The sequence below is a fragment of the Oratosquilla oratoria genome, chromosome 6, assembly GCF_046742065.1.
Source record: "Oratosquilla oratoria isolate Oo_2021 chromosome 6, ASM4674206v1, whole genome shotgun sequence".
Lineage (NCBI taxonomy): Eukaryota > Metazoa > Arthropoda > Malacostraca > Stomatopoda > Squillidae > Oratosquilla > Oratosquilla oratoria.
Window position 1 is genome coordinate 50,783,752 of NC_134782.1, and position 2,500 is coordinate 50,786,251.

The 2,500-nt window shown below is 41.7% G+C and overlaps 1 protein-coding gene across 1 annotated transcript in view; it reads left to right on the forward strand.

Annotated features, from left to right (window-relative positions):
- The window catches only part of LOC143026010 (uncharacterized), a 102,532-nt gene that overhangs the window by 51,926 nt on the left and 48,106 nt on the right, over window positions 1-2,500 (forward strand). The gene's annotated exons all lie outside the window — the stretch shown is intronic.

Consider the following 2,500-nt stretch of genomic DNA (forward strand, 5'->3'; position numbering starts at 1 on the left):
CTTTGCCCCCCCCCCCAATGTTACGGTTTGTTCATCCTCTCTTCTTGTGCCTCTCATGTGCTTCCCTAGTTCCACTGTGCATACAATCCACTCTCATATGCTTCCCTAGTTCCACTGTGCATACAATCCACTCTCCTACTACCGTACCGTCTTCACATCTTCATCCCTCCATTCATTACCCTTCCTTATGTTCCATCCCATTCTCTTCGTCCCGCGTGCCATATTTGCACACTTCCGCCTGAAAGCGTAGCCATTTTTCTTCTAATCCTGCTGTACCTCCCCTATGTCCTTTACCCCCTCCCCCCCCACACCTCTCCCAGCTTCTCATGGATTCTCTTTCCTTTTAATTCTTCGGTTACGATCTCCAACATTTCCCTCTAAGACTCTTATCTGGGACTCCGAACCTACCTGATACGTTATCTAATGGATTATTCCCTTTGCTTCCATTATCATTTGTCCATCTCTATCCTGGCGAGCGCGCGTTTGTGTATGTTTTTATGTATCTATATGTGTATGTATTATGTATGTGTATATATGTATGTATCTCTTCATTTGCAAAAAAAACATACATACATATACCAAGGCTTTTTCCCCCTTACAAGGGAGGAAGCCAAAAAGGAAAAGGCATAAAATCATTCCCACCCATTCCATCCCTGAATACACTCCACACCCCTCCACCCTCCCTCTTATCTTAGCACCTCCTGAATGACGGGTCATCCCTGCACCTTGTCCACTGCCCTGGGTCAGAAGCAGTGTCGCAAGGCAGCACAAAAAAAAAAAAAAAAGGGAAATAAGAGACGTGTTCGTCTATTAAGACATCTTCAGGGGACAAAGAATGGCAAAAATGCACATAAGGACATAGTGAGGAACTAGGGAAGATATGTAAGATTCTTCTACAACATTATTATGTCACGGAGGTTCCTGAGGGTGTGGAGAACTCACCAGTTCTTTAGTGGGTGAAATTATCACGTTTATGTAATCCTACACCAAAGTTCATATTATCAGTTGAACATTTCTGTTTGACTGGACTCGATGATGCTTCCTTAATTGATTGATTCGGTTTAGCGTCGCAAACTCCCCCTATCAGGAGGCTAGGACGGTGCCCCTTACAGAGGACTGTGTAACATGGAATTAAATAAACCATGCCATTGGTCCAACTCGCTCGCGGTAGATTTCGAACCGCCATCACTTCGTCTCCCGTCGTAAGTAGCGGCGCTTTAATCCGCTTGGCCAGTATAAAATTGCAAAAAAAAAAAAAAATCTTGGAATTACTCCACCCAGATATGAGTATAGCTGATAACGTAGACAAAAAAAAAAAAATCCGTCGAACAGTTGCCTAGATCTAACGCTGTACATGTGCTGGTTAATTTGGTTTCTAACTTCTTTCTAGTTTTGCAATGCAGCACTTATCACACTGTAGCAAAGGAATGTTGTAAACAGCCTTATCATCTTATCTCAACTCCGTGCTTTCATTGCCATACTTTACTTTAAAATTGTGTGGATGATATTGCTTCTTCCTTTTTTGTATCCATACGATTTTAAACGAGTTAGTGAGTGTGAGTGTTTTAATGTGTGTATATAGGTTTTGCTATGTATACATCACAAAACACTGCTGAATTAGAAGTGGGGAGAAGGAAAAGAAAGACAATAGAGATCTGGAATGCGTAACTTTGGTACAATGAAGAAAACGAAGATCGAGATATCTTCGAAATGTAAGACTGAAGACTTAATATCCTGTTTGCTGATGGGACATTGCTTCCCGAACCTCGAGTCCACCTTTCTTGACCTTTCAATCTTTTGCTTCTGCAGACAAGGAAGAATGGGGTAATACGCCTTTTCAAGATGATGTTATAGCTGAACAAGTGTCTTCACAAAATGGTGGGCTCTGACCGTTTCGGTACAGAAATGATAATAAAAGTAAATAAAAGCCATTTATCGTGGATAGTATGGATGCACACGCACACACACACACACACACACACACACACACACACACACACACACACACACACACACACACACACACACACACACACACACACACACACACACACACACACACACACACACACACACACTACCTGCACATCCGGAAGGGTAATAGCTGTCGACCATGAGACCGACACGTGATCCAAGACCGTGATAAAGGACACGCGCATACACACGTGCACACACACACACACACACACACACACACACACACACACACACACACACACACACACACACACACACACACACACACACACACACACACACACACACATATATGTAATATATATATATATATATATATATATATATATATATACGTATATATATAAACAGTATATCTATACAGTATATATACGTACATATACTCATTACAAAAATCACTACAAAACAGGTAGGGCTTTAGAATCAAGTGAACCAAGAAAGTAAGCTGGATTTTGAAACGGTTACTGTTACAGACCAGGGGTTACCAAACTGTCTTTCTCCAGATGACTCAGCATATTTTGCA